This window comes from Eschrichtius robustus, chromosome 3 (genome assembly GCF_028021215.1).
Source record: "Eschrichtius robustus isolate mEscRob2 chromosome 3, mEscRob2.pri, whole genome shotgun sequence".
Lineage (NCBI taxonomy): Eukaryota > Metazoa > Chordata > Mammalia > Artiodactyla > Eschrichtiidae > Eschrichtius > Eschrichtius robustus.
This window is the reverse complement of record NC_090826.1, coordinates 130,146,410-130,169,244: the sequence shown is the minus strand read 5'-3', so window position 1 is coordinate 130,169,244 and position 22,835 is coordinate 130,146,410.

The following is a 22,835-nucleotide window of genomic DNA, read 5'->3' as shown; positions in this document are numbered from 1 at the left end:
TTAATAACTCTCCTTATTGAACCTAATCTGCCCTAATAGATGCTACCACCTACCTTATAGCAATTACCAAATGATGGGCCTTGTACCTAAAAAGAATTGAACGTGGGATTGCCATGAAAATTCAGCCCCATGAAGTGGCCACCACTTTTACATACTTATAAAATATAAACTGTTTGGAATGCCTCGCTAATTATTTAATGTATCTTTCTCCACTATTGGACTTCTTTTATTATCCTCTTACTATCACCCAAATAACTTAGCAAGGCAATAGGTAGTGATTGATGGGTCAGTGAAGCAGAATTCAAGAATAATTCTATTTGCTCTTTCTTCAACCGAGAAGGATTTACTTATCAAGGAAAGAAAGGCAATCTCCTCAATGAGGCACTCCCATAACTTGGATACCCAAGAGCAAAGTTAAATTGAGATTCTAAAACAGACATGGCAAATAGGCTTCATCTCACATGCCCACTGGGATCTGGGGGTGGTGAATGTCTGGAGCACAGTGATGAGAAGTGTCTTGAGGCTACATCCTGGCTCAGCATGAAAGAATGCTTATCGAGGGCACAGAAGTGGTGACATGATTGCTTCATATCTTCCATCCTGGCTTTACATATTTTCATGAAAACTTAACCAAAAGGAACCACAAAGCAGAGTCAGACTAGAAGAAAGCCCTTCTTCTGTCTCTTGGTTGATTCTTCGCGAGTTCAATTTCGATTCTCAACAGGTGTGCCAAGATTTCCTAGGACCTTCACGAGTGGTCCAATGTCATGAGCTTGTTAGTAAACACAAGAATTAAAGATGTAGTAATAGCAAATAACCCTCTTGGAAAATTCCCCATCATGTACCAGCTGATCAAATGTAAATTTATTTGAGTCCATCTAGAGATCCTGAGCTCTTTAGCCATCAGCATTACTCCAATTGATGAGTGAGAATAAAGAAAGACTTCAAACATCGGCAAATATTCGAAGATTCACAACCAAATGTCTCTTCCTAGCTTACCTTGCTTACAGAGATGACACATACCACTCCCAGAAACTGGTGACTACCTACGGTGGTAAACACTCTGGCCCTGGTGGCCTCTGGTGTTTCTTCTTTCTAGTCATATAGTCCTTTTGAGCAAGGGTCACTCTTACTCCCAAGAGGAAAGTCAACATGACTCACTTTCAGAAACTGAAAGTACACCATGTCCACATGAGCGGTGCTGCTTACTGTATAACCACAAAACCACATCAGAAGAAGTAGTCAGCTGCTTAGGAAGGAGAAGAGGCAGTGGGCTGAACAAACTCATCCCCCATTCCAGACAGCCAGGCTTCTGGAGGACCCATAGGCTCTTTTGCTAAGACTTGGAGCAGAGGACAAATGTCACCAGCAAATGCAGTCAGGGTCCTTGGCTTCTGGTTACTGAACACAGGGAAACAAGGGCCCTCCCAAAGCCCTGTTGTGAAGCAGTGAGGGTTTGGCCTCATTCTTCTTTCCCTTTCCTTGGGCATGCTCTTCTCCTATTCTATCCTCTTCCTAAGCATCCGGTGTTATCTCACCAAACCTTGTGTTAGGTGATTTATGGGGAGGATTTAAGGAAGCAGGGCCTTGGTCTGGATGGGATGCTGTCAGGATTCTATGATTGGATAGCCTAATAATTCTTACCTAGAAGATATGAGGAATGAAATATGGCCAAAGTTTTAACTGGCAAAGAAACGGCAATCACTCACTCATATTAATCAGAATAGTGGCATGTTTGGTCATTTTTATGGTCACTTGTAGACACTGCTCTCATTTTTATCTGTGTTCAGATGTGATTATAGAGTAATGTCATTTTGCCTTGCTACACTGTGGTTGCAAACTGGCCTTGTCAGATGTCGGGAGTTTTGTCCAATTGCTTCTGTTCAACCAGAGAATACCAAGGCCTAGCCAAGAGCACAGGGTCAGTCCCAGCAACACCAAGGCCTAGCCGATAGAGCCAAGCCAGCTCCTGGCTGTCAGTCAAAATGATGAGTGAGAGTTTGCCCTAAATCCCGATCCTGTGGTATAGACTCTGATTCTTCTGATTAGTTTATGCCACTTTGAAAGAGTGAATTGTCCCAAGGAGGGAATGGGAAACAGAATAGTTTTAAGCCAAAGGTGGAGGGAAGGATAAATCTCAGTTAACAAGAGTTAAATTTTTGTCCCAAAGGGGTTGGAGAGATGTCCTGTACTTACAACAGTGACCTTTTAGAGACAAAAGCTGACCCAGATAAGCCGTAACGGTGAGACTGGGCTAAACTGTGGAAGAGAACCCCTTCACGACTTCACCAGGTAAATCAGACAGGCAACTGGTTCCTCTGCCAACGTACAGAGCTGGCCTTGCATTTCATTCCCATGGTTGAACTTCCACATAACCAACTCAGTGAGGCGCCTTCATGTCACTCCCGTGTTGATTTCTCCAAGCATCTCTCCCCTCACACTGAATCTCCTCTTGTCCGGCTGACCAGACTCTGCTAGTTTTTATATGGAGATGGTTTTTTGGAACTCATATTGGAGCTTGACTTGACAGCTCTAATGAGTTGCTTTCAGAATGATAATGACTGTTCTGAATAACCCACCCTCTCTCTCTTTTTTTATTTACCTTCCTCTTTTTTTATTGACATATAGTTGATTTACAATGTTGTGTTAATTTCTGCTGTACAGCAAAGTAATTCAGTGATAGATACATATACATTCTTTTTTATATTTTTTTCCATTATGGTTTATCTCAGGATACTGAATATAGTTCCCTGTGCTATACAGTAGGCACTGTATAGCCTACTACAGTGTTCTTCCATTCTATATGTAATAGTTTGCATCAGCTAACCCTGTCGAAATACTCATGTCAGACAAAATAGACTTTAAAACAAAGGCCATAAAGAATGATAACAGAGGACACTATATAATGATAAAAGTATCAATACAGGAAGAGGATTTTACACTCGGCAACATATATGCACCTAATATAGGAGCACCCAAATACATAAAACAAATACTAACAGACATAAAGGGAGAAATCGATGGGAATACAATAATAGTAGGAGACGTTAACACCCCACTGACATCAATGGACAGATCTTCAAGCCACCCTCTCTTGCCTGTCTTTCCTCTACTCTGCCGGCTGAGTAGGACATTGAATCTTGTGATTTCTCGGCATAATATTCTGCTGCCACCTGGTGAAAACTCATAGCTGAACAGGACACGAGTCACCATCGACTTTCAACCTCTACACACGCTCACACAGACACACACGGGAAGTATTTACCGCTGTGGTGTAAGTGAAGCTGGAATTCCTGAGGACATCTTGTTGATTCTTCAGTTTTGTCTATAACTGGTCTTTAAAAATAAATGCTGTGGCAACATTCATATTAAAGAAACACACACACATGAAACAAATACCCATCTGTTTACCTTCTGCTTACATTGGTCCATTTTATTTAATCTTCAAAATTGCTCTATGAGATAATGTATTAATATCCCCACTTCACAGGTGAGGAAACTAAGGCACAGAAAGGCTAAGCAATGTCCCCAAAGTCACCTCGCTTGTTAGGAGAAGAATTGAGATGGAACCTCGGAGAGTCTGGCTTCAGAAACTGTTCGTTTCTGCTGTACTTTTCTGACTCTTACTACGCCTCCTGGAGCTCTGATCACTGGAGAAGAGAGAAAGGGAGGGAAAGAAACTTCCTATCCCCTTCCTGAGCCGACATCCTGTGCCCCTCCATCCCATCCTCCATTTCTCAGGCACCTTAGTGCCCTTGAACCAGATTCCCAGCTTCTGTGAACTCAAGGAACATGGAATACCAATCACCCTTTGTGATTCAGATAGCTATAACAAGGCATCAGCAAGAGAAGCGCAAAATCCCAATTCTTCCCTAGTTCTAATAAGAATAAGTGATTAAAAATCTGTGTGTAGATATGTAAGTAGACTATACTTAGACTATTTTAAATGTAACCTAAAAGCTTAAAGAAGCAATAGATTGCAAAAGAAAATTAATTTTGAAGACCAGAGTAACTTCTGAATGATATTTTCTGAGCACAAATGAACCATCAGGGTTATCGTTAAAACTTGTACTGATGCATCTGAGACATAAGAAGGACACCAGGAATAGAGTGCTTTGCATGCCGGCCGCCTGCCCTGGGTGGCCAGCCTGGTGGCTTTAACACAGGGGAGGAGGTAGAAGGGTGGGGTGGGCGGAGTCGCTCTGAGAGACACTGTTAGGAAACCTTTCTACACACGGAGGGGGAAATTAGGAAAGAGGAACTCCCTCCATAGACACTTAGGTCTGGATCTCAGCCATGCCAGAGACCAGGAAAGGAACCCGCAAGCTGACTCTCCGGAATAGAGGTCACGAAGTGACTGCCCAAGGGCCCACTCCAGCCCACAGATATGTTTTGATTGGCTCACTCGGTGCTTTCTAAACCATGAGTCAGTACCAGCATTTACAAATCAGGAAATTTCACATAAATTTGGATTTCCGACCTCTCTTTAAAAATTGGAAGACTTAGTAATACTGGGCCCGCATGCCCACATGGTAACAAGCTGAGTTCATCCAGGCCCTTCAGAGAGGCCAAGTCTGGCAGGGTGCCCACCCAGCCAAAACACTCATGTAGCCTCCCTCTGGCACCCTAGAGCATCTGAGTCTTTAACTTCTGATCCAGCAGTGGCTGCCCAGGGCCCTGGGACAGGATGCTCCACCACAGAGGACTGCGGCTAAAAACTGCCAGCCCACTCAGCACTCAGCCCGCAAACGGGGCATGAACACAGGACTTAGAGACAACGCCCTTCAGCCATATAAGAACTCCCATAATGTGATGACGACTTAGCTTCCCAACTTAAATTCCCGTGATTTCCTTCACATACCCTATGCTGCAGCCGCACCTCAATATTTCCTTTTCTCTAGATATTCTTCCCAAATCTGTACCCTCTACTTAGAACATCTCCACCTCTCTATCCCCCGCTTCTGGGGACAGCTCAAAAGTTGCCCTGGGAAGGCGTCTTCAATTTTGTAGTCAGAATTAATCCCTCCCTCTTGTCTTACTTTAATACTAGTTTATGTTTCTACTGTAGGATTACCATAATCTGATTTCTATGATAGTCTTAACTTGTAAACTCCTGAAAGGCAGAAATTGCCTCTTACTTATCTTTGTGCCCACCCCCTCTCCATAACAACTCCTCTCAGTTCCTAACAAAGTACCTCATCTATAGTATATTGTCAATACTTGTTGAATATGTTTTTAAAAGATCACGGAGTAGGCGTTGGTTTCTACTGCCATCTAGTGATCATAATGTAGAATTATGCCTAAAACCATTTCCATTTTATAGGAACCAAACATTCCAAATCCATCCGTTTTCTTTCTTTCCTGTATTTCTTCTTCCTTCCTTCCTTTTTCTCCTTTCCTTTTCTCCTTTTCTCTTTCATTTTTTATTCATTTATCCTTTCATTGAACAAATACTCTTTGATCATCTTCTAGGTGACAGACACTGAGCAAATAAGAATCAGTGCAGGACTTCCCTGCTGGTGCAGTGGTTAAGAATCCGCCTGCCAATGCAGGGGACACGGGTTCGAGCCCTGGTCTGGGAAGATCCCACATGCCGCAGAGCAACTAAGCCCGTGCACCACAACGACTGAGCCTGTGCTCTAGAGCCTGCGAGCCACAACTACTGAGCCCACGCGCCTAGAGCCCGGGCTCCGCAACAAGAGAAGCCACCACATTGAGGAGCCCGTGCACCGCAACGAAGAGTAGCCCCCACTCGACACAACTAGAGAAAGCCCACGCACAGCAACAAAGACCCAACACAGCCAAAAATAAATAAATAAAAAAAAAAAAGAATCAGTGCAAATGTGAATAGATGTGAAGAACTTCCATTGCCAGCCAAGGTGGAGCAAGCCCACTGCAGCCTGTATCTCCCACTGATTACATAAAAACTGTGGACAAAATGCACAAAAGCAACTACCTGACAGCTCTGGAAAGTTAAGAATGCAAACAGATTAGGGAGGAGAACCTAAACTTGAAAAACTCATTTAGGGGTGAGTTTCCTTAGCATTTTTCCTCTTTTGTTTTCCCACTTTGACCCAAGGGATTCCCACTGGTTTCTTCTATTTTTTCTTCCAGTCCTGCACCAAGGGCAGCCCAAATTATGAATCTGTAATGTAATAACCATTACTCCAGCACCAAAAACCCTGAGAGAAAATCCATGTTTCTGGCCAGAGTAACCCCCAAAAAAAGGAACCTTGTGGTACAGAGTGTGGGGAAATCACTTATGTTTTTTCCTCTCTCCTTCTCTCTCTCTTTACTCTCACCACTTTGTACTGAGGGTTGCCCCAGTCATACAGAATTATGGGTAATACAGTCAATAGAACTTCGAGTTAAACCTTACCTTTCTAGTCAGATGATCAGGAAAAGGAGTTCCTGGAAGCCAGAGAGTTTAGGGGATATACTGGAGAGAAAGAGCCAGAGAGGGAGATCTCTGAATTCTGTGGATAAAGCAACATGTCCTGAATTCATCTCTAAGCACACAAGCTCAGGACAGACCTGAAGCAGGATAGCAAAAACCTTGAAAGGCCATCCAGAGAAGATGAAAGAAAACTCGCAATCTAAACTTAATAATATTGATTAACTACAAAAAATAAAACAATAACAAAAAAAAAAATCAACCTTTTCCAGAGGATTTTAATAGGACCTAAAGTCTAAATATAATATCCAAAATGTCTGGATACAATCAAAAACTACTGACAAACAAGGAACCAGAGAAATCTGACAGCTTCTTATAGGAAAAGAATCAATGGATGTCAATCCTGAGATGATACAGATACTGGAATCAGACAAAAACTTTAGACCAGCTATTATATCCAGATTCCGAGAAGCAAATACTCTTGAAATAAATGTAGAGATAGAAGCTCTGAGCAGAGAAACAGAAACTACAAAAAAAAAAGAGGAAATTTTAGAACTGAAAAATATCTGAAATACAAAATTCACTGGGTGGTCTCAAGGGAGATAAAAGAGGAAAGAGTCAGAAAGTTAGTACAGATCAACAGAAACTATTCAATCTGAAGAATAGAGAGGGAAAACATTGAAAAAAAAATAAACAGAGCTCCAGGAACCTATAGGAAAATATCAAAAGTTTAACATTTATGTCATTGGAATCACAGAAAAATCTGAGAAAGGGATTGGCACAGAAAAGTTATTTGAAGAAATGATGGCTGAAAACTTCCTAGACTTGGTGAAAGAAATAAATTTATAAATTCAAAAGGCTCAGAAAGACCCAAATATGTCAAATTCAAAGAAAATCATACCCTCATACATCATAATAAATTTTCAGGAAATCAAAGAAAAAAAAAAGTTTTGAAAGTTACCAGAGGAAAATGACACATTACAATGAGAGGCAAAATTATACAAATTACTGTGGATAATGAAAACATGGAGGCCAGAAGATAGTGGAACAACATCTTTAAGGTACTATAATAAAATAACTAGCAAACCAGAATTCTGTATCTAGCTAACAAAATACCTATCAGGAATTATGGTGAAATGAAGACATTTTAAGATGAAAGAAAACTAAGACAGTTCGTAGCAAAACTGCTCTAAGAAAAATGCTAAGGAAGTTCTTCAGCCTAACTGAAAATGATACAACAGGGAAATTTGGAGCTTCAGGATTTAAGGAAGGGCAATGATATAATAAATAATAATGATAAATATCTAGGTAAACATAATAGCTTATTTTTTCCTCTTAGATTCATTAAAGTATGTATGACTATTAAAAGCAAAAATTATAATATTGTTTGATGGGATTTTCAATGCATGTAAATGTAATACACATAACAACTCTAACATAAAGTGAGGGGAAGAATAAAGGAAACTACATGATTAAAACTTCAAGCCTTATTTTAGGTGGTAAAATAATAACTCTAAGTAGGCTGTGAAGGTTAGATATGTATATTTTAACACCTAGAACAGCAACTAAAAAATACAAAAACATAAATCCAAGAGATAAATTAAAATATAATATTAAAAACATTGAAATAATCCAAAACATGACAGAAAATGGTGAATAGGGGAATAAAAACCAGAGAAAGGAAAATCTAAAATAAATAATTAGAGGGTAGACCTAAATCCAACCATATCAATAATTCCATTTACAGTAAGTGGTCTCAAGATACCAATTAAAAGACAAAAATTGTCAGATTGGAAGAGCAAAAAGGCTCAACTATATGCTGTCTAAGAAACTCACTTTAAATATAATGATATATAGGTTAAAGGATGGAGAATGATAAACCATGATATCACATAACTAAAGAAAGTGAGAATGACTATGTTAATATCCAAGTAGGTGTCAAAGCAAAGAATATTATGGGGGAAGAAGGAGGGGGTCAATACACCTAGAACACATAACAATCCAGATATGTATGCTCCAAACAACAGAGCTGCAAATACATGAAGCAAAAACTGATAGAACCAAAAGGAAAAAGTACACAAATCCACAATTATTCTTGGAGACATCAAAACCCCTCAGTAATCAACAGCACAGTAGAAAATCAGCAAGAACTGAGAAGACCTGAACAACATTAGTGCTCAGTTTGACCTAATTAATATTCATAAAGTATTCTACCCAACAACAGAATATACAGTTTTTTCAAGTGCACATGGAACATTCACCAAGGTAGATCAAGGATCAGCAAACTATGACCTGCAGGCCAAATTCAGCCCACCATCAGTTTTTATAAATAAAGTCTAATTGGAACACAGTCATGCCTATTTGTTTGCATATTATCTGTGGCTGTTTTTGTGCCACAAAGGCAGAAATGAGTAGCTGCAAGAGAAACTATATGGTCCTAAAAGCCAAAAATACTTACTATCTGACACTTCATTAACAAAAAAAACACAGTGTAAATCAACTATACTCCAATGAAAAATTGAAAAAAGATAACCTACTGACTTTACCCGCCCCCCCAAAATAAAAACATGTTTACAGAAAAACCTATTTGCAAATGTTTATGGCAGCTTTATTCACAATCACTAAAAACTAGGAAAAAACAAATGTCCTTCAACAGGTGAATGGATAAACAGATTGCGATACATCCATATAATAGAATACCATTATTCTATTCTGCAACAAAAAGGTACATATTACTGATACACACAACAACATGGATAAATCTCCAAAAAATGAATTACGCTAAGTGAAAAAAATGCCAGGCTGAAAAGGCTACGTACTGCCTGATTCCGTTGCTATGACTTTCTGGAAGAGGTAAAACTGGGAACAGAGCGGTTGCTAGGGGCTGATGGTGGGAAGGAACAGTTGACAAGACATGAGCTGTATGATAAATTTGGGAGGCGAGGAAAGCATTCTGTATATTGATTGTGATGGTAATGATATGACTTCAAGCATTTGTGAAAACTCAAAAGTATATACTAAATAGGATGAATGTTAATGTTTGTACATATAAATAAAATAGGGGAAAAGGGAGCGGATATAATTGTATCATTGAGTTTCTTCAATATTAGAAAGAAACTTATCACTGGGATCTGAACAATCTTTACGAAATAAAATGAGCTGGTTTGAATACATAGTCTTTAATGTCCATTTTAGCTCTGAAATTCAATTATTCTATAATTTGATATTGTATAGTGATACCCTCCCCCCACCACGAAGGAGGACAAATCAAGGAGATCATTAATTTTATTTTTACTGATAATGATGATGAAGATGACATATTCTCTCTTTGGGTAAAATAAGTACAGCAACTCTTAATAGATCAAAATCTTTATTATTCAGAGCGGCTTAGAACCTGCACAATTATTCTACTCCACATTTTTGGGTCTTTCTGTAGAATTTTTCCAATAGTTTTTATTTAAGAATTTCCTTCTTTTATCTAAATAAATATAATTTGGAAAGGGTATCACTTTTTTTTCTGGGTAAGCATTATATTAGTCTAAGACTCCTATATAATATTTTTGAAATACTGGGTATAGAGATAAATTAGACCAACAAACATAGCTTCTACGTAATTCTTGACAAATTGTAACCTCAGTAAGAACTCAGTATAAAATACAAGAAAGCATTTAATCTACTTGTGATTATAAGCCACTTGATTATTTTACATAAGACATTTATGCAGTTTTGACATTAGTATTCAGAGGACGTCCAGAAGAGTTCCCCAAAATAAATTTAACTGTGTAAATGAGCTGTGAACCAAAGAGAACCACAGAGAATCATGCCAACCTTGATGATTATCTGGTTCAAACGCTTCAATTTACAGATCAGAAAACTGAAGCCCAGAGAAGGAAAATGACTGTTTTGTCAAGCTTACACAACTTACACACTGATGGCACCAGAACTTTAGAAATCAAATCAAACAGACAAGCGCTTGCAAATTTTAACAGCTCAACATAGGAATCTCAAGACAGCTTCAATTAAATTGACCAAGGCACTTCGAAATTATTAGTCTTAATTTTTGATTTTAGAGTCAAATCACCAACAATATCTAATAACTGCCCTTCTTCATCATCATAAGTATAAATCAGACAAAATCACTCAGAACTTTAATGATCACGTTAAAATGATCAAAAACAAGATTCTGTGTGACCTTATTTCACTTTAACTCCTGTTTCATCCATTTACCACATATTTCATCTGGTGATCTAGCAGGTAATTAAACTCATATGTCCAATTGTTTTTAATGCTCTCTTTAATTTCAGTGCTCTCTTCAATTTCTCTGAGCTGCCTCATTCATATGATGGAGATAATAATTCCTACATACCGAGGTCACAGATTAATAGCCTCAGTTGTATTCATGCTGAAAGTCACTTCTGTCTGAATATATCTGTAGAATCTACCAAGTAACCTCAAATACAAGGGAAGGAAGTTATCCAAACACAGAATGACTCCATGTGCCTGAGCCTGGTGCAAGGGCAGGACTGGAGAGACAGAACTGTGTGTCTGCTGGTCGGGTGACATGTCATGCCAGAGTCTTTGAGGGAGGGCTCTAATAAAGAGAGGGTTAAAAAATGAATCATTTCCCCCAAATCTCTGCTGTTTCATTGAGAGTACAAAAGATTGATTTGAAACCCATGGAACAAAACAAGGATAAAGGGGACTTTCATAATCTTTTTTTAATTGAAAAATACAACAAAGTAAAAGCCACTCATAATTTCATCACATGAAAATTATATAAATAATTAAAAGACGTGTTGTGTTCCTCCCATTCCCAACACCCTTTTAGCCTACCTCTATCCCTACTTGTTCCAAGTACATTCCTTGAGGAAACCATGGTTAACAGTTTGTTGTGTAACTTTAGACACACACACACACACACACACACACACACAGAGTTTTAATGAGATCATGTTATGCTATTGAACTGAAACTGCTAAAAAACATATCATAGTCATGTTTTCAGGTCAGTATTTATTTTTAGCAGTTCCTAGTATTTCATAATTTATTCAGTCATTTCTCCATTGATAGACACACGGGTCATTTCCAACCTCCTAACTAAAGGTTCTGGCTAAGGAGGAGGTTCCTAAAGGTTCCTAACAAGGTTCTAGTTCAGGAAGAGGAATTAGAGAAGCCCTCTCCTGAAAGGAGGTGTTTGAAAGTACACACAAAACACTCATGAAATGAGCAAACGGTGAGGAGGAATTTAAGGAAGGCTGAAATTTATTAAAACCAGACCTAACTCTACCTCAAGCTTTTTTGTGAGTAATAAATAAGATTATATATACAAAGCATCTAGCACAATGTTTAGCTACATTAGAAGTTCAATAAATGTCAGTTTCCTTCCTGATTCTTTTTTTCAGTGCCTACAATTCTTTTCTTTCAGCCTAGCGTGTAGAAGTTTTTAAATTCCTGGGTTTGGGGCTGGAGGGGATTGAGGTACCCCAGGACCATCCTGGAAGCCACTGATTACCAACAGATAAAAAGTGTCCCAAGATAAAACACGTGTCCTCTTTCCACACAACCTCAGTGTGATTTTCTTACCATCCTGGGGAATTCCCCACCAACCTCAGAGATGGACAAAGATATCCTTTGTCTCAAGTCTGTTTCTCAGGATTTCCATCTTTATGCCCCAAGAAGCGTGATCTCTTTACATTTGTTACCCGAGGGGCCTGGGGCCACCATACCAGGAGGATTCCTGGTAGCTTTCCCTGTTATTTCAGAGCTCTGAAAACGATCACTGCTGTATATATACATGAAAAGGTTTTCTATAAGGTTTTCCTTAACCCCCTTTAGGAAGAATAAATTGTCTCTTCAAATGTTTCCCAAAGAATGTATACTGCTTACACGTTTATTATATCTCTCATCACATTTGTTTAGTATAGTTGGTTACTTTCCTGTTTCCTCCACTAGACTATAAAATTCTTACTGGAAAAGACCTTCCCTACTCTTCACCCCTGAACTGCCAAGGGACTTAATAGGGCCAACCAAGCCATATATCTGAAAGAACATGGGGTGGGGAGTAAGAAGATCTGGATTTTACTACTTACTCTGTTAATAACTTGCATCTGATCTCACAGAAGTCTCGTCACCTGTCTGGATCTCAGTTTCCTCATCTTTAAAACATCTTCACGGTAAAGGAATGGAATAGATCATGTCCTTTACGGCCCCTTCAAGCTCTAACATTTGATACTCATATCTGATATTTGCCACCAGGAATCATGACAGCAAAGAGAAAAATGCTTACTATCTTGATAATACTTTTTGACACTAAAATGTACATTTTAATCTGTAAAAGTGAGTTACATTTAACTTTTCTTATTTTTACTTGTATATTTCCTAAAGTCACATCAGCAACACAGAAATTATTCCTCAGAGTGGGCTACTTTTACAAATGGCTTAGCAAAGTGTACCACTTATCAGTTGACTTTCATCATTTCCTTTTTCCAATGGTGACTTTTCTTGACCTTCCCCTTAATTCTAGGTGTTTCTATACTCTACATTGGTTAATTATTCTACAATCACTTCAGAGTATTACTACTAAGATTACTAATAATAGTACTTTTAGTAATAATTGAGATAATATTTACATGATGCTTTAAAGTTAGTGATCTTTCACACATATCTCTTTTGATTCTTAGAAGCAGTATGTTAGAGGGATATAGTAGGTAATATTACTTTCTTGATTTCACTGCCTAAAAACCCTCAGCTAGAGAGATTGGATAAATCACCCAAGTTACAAAGCTAATAAGAAGTGCCACTGCACCAAGTCCCAGGTTTTTTGCACAACAAAGAGTTACTCCTTCCCCACCAGTGGCAGTTAAATAGAGCTGGATTGTTAAAGAAAATTCAAATGACAAAGCTTAAGCAGACAAAGGACACAGTAGTAGTGTCTGATCAACATCACAGCCACAGGGTCTCACAGAAAGGGGCCTGGAGAAGCCACATGCCGGCTCTCACTGTCCTCCCTCCCTAAGAGCTGTGGCCGGATGCACTTTCTCTCTCCAATGACAAATGAAGAGAAAAACTTGGAAATAATCTCAACTGAGAGTTTTTTTTGTATATTTTGCTGATCACTTGGACATATTCCTGCTATGTAACCAGCCCAAGTTACAAGTGCAAATAATCAATCTCACTCTTATCAAATGCTGATAGGCCAGTACAAACTAACCCAGAACTCCTCAGAGCAACACCAGTAATCAGTGTGTTCCATGCCTCCATCAGGTTAGTGTCTCACAGAAACCTTTTAGCAAAACAGCTCAGGCTAATTCCAGGCCTGCTGGAAATAACCCTCAGAGCACACATCCCTCTGTTGTATTTGCCACCTAGAGGGCGAAAAGAAATGCTGACTGTCTTGGAAAACTAGAGCAATCCTGCATTCTAGCCTTTCTATTATCAAAGTGCTTGGACTTGGGAAAGGATTTATTCCTGTTCCAAAAATTGATAGGAATGCTATAAACAAGTACTATTTCAAAGTCTTTGGCGCTTCGGTATATTATCAAACTTCTACATTCATGCAAGCACTGAGATACTTCTTTGGACACATTTTTGCACCTGAGGATCTGACCAATAATGGTCCCTGTTCTTGAAGAGCTGGGGAGCTGTCTTATTTGTCAATCTCATCTATCAGCTCAATAACCCCCACTCTCCATCTTATGTTCCACTCAGTTTTTCAGGCTCATCTGACCAGCTCATTTTAGCTTGTTAAGGTAATAATGACTAATTTGTTATAAAATTCCAGTCCCTGGAACCTGGTTTTGCCCATTAAGCTTCCAGGAGGCAAGAGAATTAAAGCACTATCAGTTCAGGTTTCTTCTGAGCTCCCTCAGCATTGAGCCTCACTCCGGATGCTCTAGAGCTGGATTGAGGCAGAATTTCAACTTCCAGGACTCAGTTTGGTTTCAGGGATCGGACACTTCCTTTAAAAACTGGTGCCACCCCATTTTGATTACTGTAGCTTTGTACTGTATTTTGAAATCAGGAAGTGTAATGCCTCCATCTTTGTTCTTCTTGCTCAAAATTGCTTTGGCTATTTGGGTCCTTGAGATTCTGTATGAATTTTAGATTTTTTTCTCCTTCTGTAAAAAAAAGTTATTTGGATTTTGATTGGGATTGGATGGAAACTGTAGATTACATTGGGTACTGCAAACATTTTAACAATAGTAATTCTTCCAATCCATGAACATGGGATGTCTTTCCATTTACCTGTGTCTTTTTAAATTTCTTTCATCAATGTTTTATAGTTTTAAGTGTACCAGTCTTTCACCTCCTTGGTTAAGTTTATTCCTAAGTATCCCACTTCTGGTTACATATCCAAAGGAAACAAAATCATTATCTTGAAGAGATATCTGCATTCCCATGTTCACTGTAGCACTGTTCACAATAGCCAAGATGTGGAAGCAACCTGAACGTTCATTGACAGATGAATAGACAGATGGATAAATAAAACTTGTGGCTTTTACATACAATGGAATATTATTCAGCCTTAAGAAGGACATACTGCCATTTTGTGACAACATGGATGAACCTGGAGGACAATATGCCAAGTGAAATAAGCCAAACACAGAAGAACAAAATACCACATGATCCCACTTACAAGAGGAATCTAAAATAGTCAAACTCATAGAAGCAGAGAGTAGAATGGTGGTGGGGAGCCATGGGCTGTTGGGGAGAGGAAAATGGGGAAGTATCAGTTAAAGTTTCAGTTATGCAAGAAGAATAAGTCCTAGAGATCTGCTGTACAGCATAGTACCTCTAGTTAACAACATTGTATTGTATACTTAATTTGTTAAGAGGGTAGATATTACGTTAAATGTTGTTAATCATTAAAAAAAAACAAATAAACAAATAAAGAAGACAGGAAACTTTTGGAAGTGCTGGATATTTTTATGGCATTAATTGTGGTGATGCTATCACAAGTAAGTATATACTTTTCTCCAAACTCAGATTATATACGTTAAATATGCACAGCTTTTTATATGTCAATCATACCTTAATAAAATGGTTTAAAAAAAAAACAAAAAACTAATGCCACTTTCAAGCTTAAGCAATACCTGCAATTGCCACTAGGTAGTACCAGCAAGCCAAACATGTATGCAGGAGCAGAAAAAAAATGAAAAGAGAGAAGAAAAGGATGAATGGATATAACAAAATTAGTTGAATATTTACAAATTATTTATAACAGACCTATATGAGATAGAATCAATCTGGTAGGGGAGGGGGAAATGTGCCCTCTGATTTCACATTATGATATATCCATGCACATCCTCCTAATTTAACTTTCAAAGCCCTCAATTTTATCTCTCACTATCCCTGAAGGAGAAATGTATGTAGTCATCAGACAAGTGATAGACATTAAAAATGAGAGCAGATGAAATCACCAACATAGATTTCTAAATACAAGTCACTGTTCTATTGATTCTACCACTGTATAAACTTTAACTTGTGCCTCATTCCAACTCTATCACATTTATGTAAGTCAAGCTTGAAAGTCAGATATTATTTACCACTCCTTCCCTTGTATAGTAAGGGGGTTGAGGCTTGAAGAATAAAGTTGCCCACAATCATAGCACTAGCAGAGCTGGAATTCAAATCCAGATCTGTCTGCCTACAAAGTCTTTTGTCTTTAAATTAAACCATGAAACTGGGGGACAGGTTTCCTGAATCATGACTAACTTTATGTAAGGTTTCCCGGGGGGGGGGGGGGGGAGGGGGCAAAGAAAGAAAAAGGCCACTATATTTCTAGAAAGGTACCTCAGCTCATATTTCATCTGAAATTCATTTCTGACAAATAGGAAATGAGTGACTTGGCCGAGACCACCCAGCAAGTCAGACACAGAGTTACAGCTGCAATCCAGTTCTCTAGTCTTGCTAAATAGGAGAGGCAGGCATTACAAGTGAAAGAAGAAAAGGTGAGGCAGCACTTCTAGGCAGAAAGTGATTTTAGTACAACACCAACATAATAATCATTGCTTATATTTATCTATTCCTTCCAATGGTCAGGAATTCTGCTAAGACCTTTACAACCACCATCTAGATACTGTTGTTGGTTGCCTATCCTAGAATCATTTTCTCCCCTTTTCCTGGAACAACAGGCATATTTTCCTTTGGGGTATGGCCTCTGCTATAGCCTTTGCATGGTGGTTGATGTGGGTTTGACCTCACCCTCAGCTCTAGAAGTGACCCTTATATCTATCATCCCACCCTCTTTGCCCAGTGATTGTTCAGAGTGTATTCATGAGCTAATTCAGGTCTTTGAGACATAAGGAGACATCTGTTGAGGGCTTTTTGGAAAGAAGGTTCTTCTCCGTTCCATGGGAACTACCAGAAGAGAAACTCTCTTCTTTTAGATAGTAGGATATGAGGATGTAAGGTCTAGAACTGCCACAACCACTGTTGCTCCCCTGAGGTAAGACAGCCTGAGGGCACAGCTGATGCAAGAAGGAAGACACAGCAAGAGAATTGTAAAGAAATGCAACTAGAGGCCCAATGAAATTGTATCTGGACCAAACCACACCTGAAGCTGACATACTTCAAGACTTCAGATACACAGGCCTATACATTTCCCTTAAACTACCTTGAGTTTTCTATTATTCACAACCAAAGGCATCTTAACTGATTTGCATAAGTACTAGTATTATCCCTGTTTTAAGAATAAGAAAATGGGGACTTGGAAAATTGCCCAATATTATACCGTTTGTAAGAAGATTTGACCCAGAATTTTGTGAACTGAAAACCTTAGCTATTAATCACAAATTACAGCTTTCACACGCTAACATTCCAAAGGGAGGAAAATGCCTCTTCCCCTCTGGCTTTAGCTAGGAGCTCCTCCTTAGTCCTTCTCCTTAATCCTCACTTTCTACGGAACATTCGTTAAATAGCCTCAACTAGTCACACATTCACTGGACTAAGACGTTACTAGATTGATGATGTGAACTCACAGGAGCAAATAAGATTGTTCTATTTGATTTCGGAGGTGAGCTATTAGAATGACTCCCAGCCCAGGAATTGATCATGTGTCTTCACTATGGATTTCTGATTGTTCCCTATAGCTAGACACAGTCATTTCTGGTGACACTGCAGAAATATTTGTCTAGTCATTGACATTGCTGGGCAAAGCAGAGTCAAAGAAAACATTGTGGCAGTGGCCGTGTAAACATACTACTGCTCATAGTACACTTCCCCAGAGGGTGAGAGGGTGATCACAAACAAACCCACAGCATCATTGAAACACCTGTGTGATGCCAGTTTGGAACTTCTGTCTCCACTCAGATTCCACCTAGAAAAGATTCCCAAATGGCCCCACCCCGCAACTATGCTCAAATTGGTCTTTGCCCACTTAACCAAACCTATAAAATCAGCCTTTTCAGTGGTACCAAAAAAAAAAAAAAAAAAAAAAAAAAGCCTGTAGAAGGGAAGCTCATCAAAACACTTTCCAGTGGGATCCACCAGAAAGACATTCCAGAAATACCTTCTCACAAAGTAAAATGACAATAAGAGGTCACATATGCCTCTTGGAAGCTAAACTCTTCATTCTCTGTGATGGAAATACTCTGTCTCACTCTCTCAAACTTGTTATTCAAGTTGCTTTTTTTTCACTACCAATCTGACCTTTTCTATCTTTCTGTAACGATCTCCACCTCTATAGCCTCCTCCCTGTACACGGCCTCCCCAGTTAATAGAATTTGAAAGGATACCCCAACAACTGGGCTTTTGAGGTGGGTTTTGCTACATGGTTTTCTTATTGACTATTCAAAATAATTTCAGCTATTTTTTTCAATCATTATATCTGGCTTTCTGTTTGTACTTTAGAATCGGTTTCCCCAGAGAGTGGCAAAACAAGACGAGTCTGCATTTTTCCACCACGTGACAGCAGGTCGCAGGGAGGGAGAAGAGGGGGCGAGGATAGGAAACCCTGCAGAGGCATGAGTGGAGGAAGATGAAAGATAAGGCTCTAAATGGCACCAACACAGCTTATGCCAAGAGGGAAAGAAATAATGCCTCTTAGGGGTTTTTATATGGCTCTCTGGAGTAAATCCAAAAGTCTACAAATCAGTAACTTAACCCTCAGTAGGCTAAGGGATACTCTATAAGAACAGTTACTACAGTATATTAAGACGTTCAAATGCTGAACCATAGGCAAGTCAGTTGACTCTAACTGTAACTTTTGCGACAAGCACTGGATGTAGTCCGTGTCTGCCAGATGACCTTCAGGACTGTTCTGACTCTACCTCTTTCCAGAGCCCTACTCTGGTGAAGTAGCAACTGGATTTTGTTTCAGACGCACTGCCCAGGTGTCTCCCTGGAGGCACATAGAGGAGTCCATCAGGAGAGGTCACTGCTGAGCCTCTAAGCCCCTAGATGAGCCATGAAGAAGTGGTAATATGGAGACAGACCTCAAATAGAAGAGCAAGATAAGGGTGGACCCCTTCTTAGAATCACAAAACCCTTATTTTCCAGTTAAAGAAATGAAGACCCAGAGGTTAAAGTGACATGCCTATGGTCACAACCCTAATATGTTCAAGACCAAGAGCAGAAGCTAAACCCACCTTTTTCCCACCATGCCTTGCTTCTTTTTATCAGTTTTGGCAAATTTCTATAAATCAGATTTCAAGACTGAATTTCCTAAAATATAATCTGAAGGTTTGGAAAAGAACTTAAGGTCAACTGATCAAACCTTCCTTGCTGGAGTCTATTCTATAACATAACTCTTAATTGCTGTCCCGTTTGTGCTTGTATACTCTCAGGGATAGGGAACTTATTACATCCCAAAGCAAAATATTCTGTATACAGAGACTTTGAATTGGTTTAAAAAAATTCTTCCTTACACTGAAGAGAAATCTGACTCCTTGCAACTTCCCCCTGTGAGCCTTAGTTTTGTTTCTGGGGTTACATGGGGGCAAAACTAAACCTTCTTACGTCACAGTCCTTTAGTTACTTGAAGATGCCTATAATGTCTCCCATTACTCTACTCTCCTCCAGGCTATACACTCTAGCTCTAATTTAAACACTCTACCTGCCTAAGGGGTCCAAATCTCATCATGTATCCTGATTGTTCTCCACTGGACATGCCAGTTTGTCCAGGACACTCCCACATGGGACTTACTGAAATAAATGTGAGCTCCAAGTACAGTCTAACTAGTACAAAAACGAGAAGACCACTTCCCTTGTTCGGGTCAACAGAGCAGCCCCTGGAACCACATTTGGGTCAGCAATATACAACTGCTCTTTCTAACTTCCCTCCACAGCCTTCTCCCACAAAAGGGTAAGATATCTAAATGTTATCATCCACTGAACTAATATCCAGTTGTCCTTAGTCATCTTTCAATTCTAGACCAACCAAATCCAGATCAGCAGAGCAGAACCGGCAGTCTATGGAGATTATAAGAAAAAAGGGGAAGCCAGTCAACAGCCAGTTAAGACAGACTTCCTTCAGTTTTGCATGGTTAAAAGGCAATTGATAAATGAAGGAATTTATCAAAGAAACCTTGAACATCATGAAATAAAAGAAGCAACTAGGAGGGATGTTATCAGTTTCTGGGGATTTATTAAGATATGAACTGATACCCATCTAGGCATCATCACTGAGGCAGTATGTGTAAGAGGATGGATGCTGTTATACTTCTCAAAGTCTCTTCCAGCCAGTTTACAAATGTCAAATTGGTAAGTCATACTTCAAGACACTATACTTTGAAGTGATGCTACAACATTAAGTCCAAAAAAATGACAAAGGTTTAAGGATAATGTAAATTGACTAATTCTTAGGACGAAGAGTCTAACCTGTAAAAACATGAAAGCAGACCATTCAGATGATTGATAGAAAGGAATTATCATCATTCTGAAACAGATGGTTTCTCTAGTATTTAGGCCTCATCCCTTTAAATCCCAATGGTTCCAAGAAAATGGTCAGCGCCTGAATTAAATGCTCTATAGACAGTTTTTAAATTGCTGAAATGTCAAACGAAATGCTTTTCATGTGACATATTCATACCACGTGTCTAAAAGATAACCTGAATGGTGGTGAAAAAGTTCAGCCCTGTGTGGTTTTAAATGTTGACTTTGTAGGTAAAAGGGAGACCAAAGAGGAACTCTAAAGCCATCAACTATTTGGGCTTCAAAATAAAATTTTCAGGGCTTCCCTGGTGGCGCAGTGGTTGAGAATCTGCCTGCCAATGCAGGGGACACGGGTTCGAACCCTGGTCTGGGAAGATCCCACATGCCGCGGAGCAGCTGGGCCCGTGAGCCACAATTACTGAGCCTGCGCATCTGGAGCCCGTGCTCCACAACAAGAGAGGCCGCGATAGTGAGAGGCCCACGCACCGCGATGAAGAGTGGCCCCCGCTTGCCGCAACTAGAGAAAGCCCTTGCACAGAAACGAAGACCCAACACAGCCATAAAAATAAATAAATTTTTTAAAAAATAAATAAATTTTAAAAAATAAATAAATAAAATTTTCAAAGTCTACTGTTGTGTTTTTAAATTTTTATTTTATTTATTATCAGGGGGAGGTTTTTAGTTTACTTCTGTCTCATGAATTTCATTGTGTGTTCAAAATAGAGTCATATCTATCTAATTTTGTTTTACTTTTATGTTTACATTTAAGGAAGCTTCATTTCTGATCATGGTGTGTGGAATATGACTAGAGAGATGGCTGGATAGGGAGGGATCTTTTAGTGTAGTTCGGTATGACCTGGGAATTAACAGAAGTCTCATGGACTGAAAAATAGCATGGAAAAGTGCTCTAGAAAATATCTAGGTGAGTGAAACTGTTTTGGACTGCTCAGCTCAAGCTTTACAGAATGTCTTCATAAAATGGAAAAATGGATTTTTACAATGGCCAAAGTAAATTTTGCTGACAAAAAAAAAAAGGCAATATCATAGAGACCTTGGTTTTTGAAAGCCAATATAAATTATTTGGGAGTTGGTTTTATACTTCTTTCTCTCTGGATAATATAAATGTACTTTAATATATAGATTCTGGCTCTACTTCCTATCATCTAAGAATGATGATATATAGCTGTGGATAAAAAGCTCCCCCAACACACTCCCATACTCAGGATCAGCAGGAGAGCTTGCTTCTACCCATTCTCTTTCTTTTAAGCTGAAGAGAATAGCATGAGGCCCCTGCAAATTAACTCAAGAGTGCTGCCTACCATGCTTCCTTGCTAATAATTGCCTGAAAGGAAGAAAACATTTAACCTATTGCTTGGCCAAATGTTAAAATTCCTGAATTCCAGTGCAGTAAGTATATTTGTGAGTGAAACAGCAGATTTTCTTTCTAACGTGGGGGGAATGGAATTAGATTTACCTTGCCTTAGCAAGAGTCAAGCAAGTTTTGCTCTCTCATCAAAATCAGTGGTTCTCCAACTTCAAGGGGCATTAGAACCACTTGGAAAGCTAGTTAAAATGCACAGTCCTGGGTCCCACAGGGATTTTGACCGAGTAGGTTGGGAGAGACGCCCAGAAGACCGTACTTGAAACAAATACACAGGTGGTCCTTGGTCCATACTTTACAATAACCCATTCTAGAAACCCCACCACTCCACAGATATACACAAAACAGCTCCAAGTGGTCCATGAATGATGGCTTGACAGTGAATGTTCAGCACAAATAGAGATTACTTTCCTTTTTCTCCTCCCACTCCTCCTTCTCACCACCCTTTCTGCTTTCCCCTTTGTTTCCTTCCCCTCTGTCTTTGCATTCTCAGCTATGAATCATGGAAAAGCAGAAGAAAGGGTGAAGAAGAAAGGGTAAGCAGAAAAAAGGCCTCACTCCTCTTGATTTTGTGAGCACCAGACTGTCATTTGTTGGTGTCCTTCTTAAATTCAAGAATTGTCCATGAGCCCGGTACTGATGACACAACTTCCTTATCTTTCCGATCCATGATTTCTCCTTTCTTTTTCCACTGCTAAAAGCTTTGGAATCTCCACAAGCCAATAAATTGAGAGGTAAAAGGAAAGGCAATTCCATCTAATACATTTTATTTATTATAATACTTGTTAGCAGCTCAGAAAAAGATTTACTGAAAGAATTGAAGCTAGAGAACAAAAATATCAAGAACAAATTTGTTCACTCATTCTTTTATTTATTCTAACATCTATCTTTTGCCAGGGCATAAGAAAATTAAAATAGTTTTCATTGTTGTTAAAGAGCTGTTCAGGAAATAATTAAAAATAAAGAAATCAAAGAAAATCAAACAGAAGACTGAAAAACGCTTTCATAATATAACATCAACTTTGTTTCTCATTATCTAAAGCTGATGGCTCTCCCTTCATTTACGAAGAATATCTTTACTTAAGTCACTCAATCAATCTTGGATTGACTCATTAAGCTCCTGACAAAAACAAGTGAAGATGAGTACTTCCCCTATTTTCAATTCTTCTAAAACACTGGTCATTAACA